A 476-nucleotide genomic window follows, 5' to 3' on the forward strand; every position below is an offset into this window, starting at 1 on the left:
GGAAATTATAATAAAAAATAAACGAATAATTAATTGTCAAACAATATTGAGCAATATTTTTATGTGCAATAAAAGACTATACAATTTATCTAAAACTTTTAGCAAAATAATTTAATTTTTGTGTTAGACACTTAATTTTATATTATCACATAAAACAAAATAATTAATATTTAAATACACTATTTAAAAAATTATCTAAATATGTGAACTTAATTAAATAATTTAATTTTAATATACTCTCTCAATGTAAAATAATTTTATATGTGTATTTAATCACATAACTCCATGTTAATAAACATAGCTATATATTTTTAACATTGACCAAGTAAATTATCATAAAAAAATATATCAATATAAACTCATACATAACTAAATAAATCTTTTTATTGTCATTGTATCAAAAATAAAATCTTTGTTTAAAGCTATTCTTACGTAGCCCTATAAACTTGGATAAGCAAAAGCCCGAGAATTTTTCC

This window comes from Arachis ipaensis, chromosome B08, assembly GCF_000816755.2.
Source record: "Arachis ipaensis cultivar K30076 chromosome B08, Araip1.1, whole genome shotgun sequence".
Classification (NCBI taxonomy): domain Eukaryota; kingdom Viridiplantae; phylum Streptophyta; class Magnoliopsida; order Fabales; family Fabaceae; genus Arachis; species Arachis ipaensis.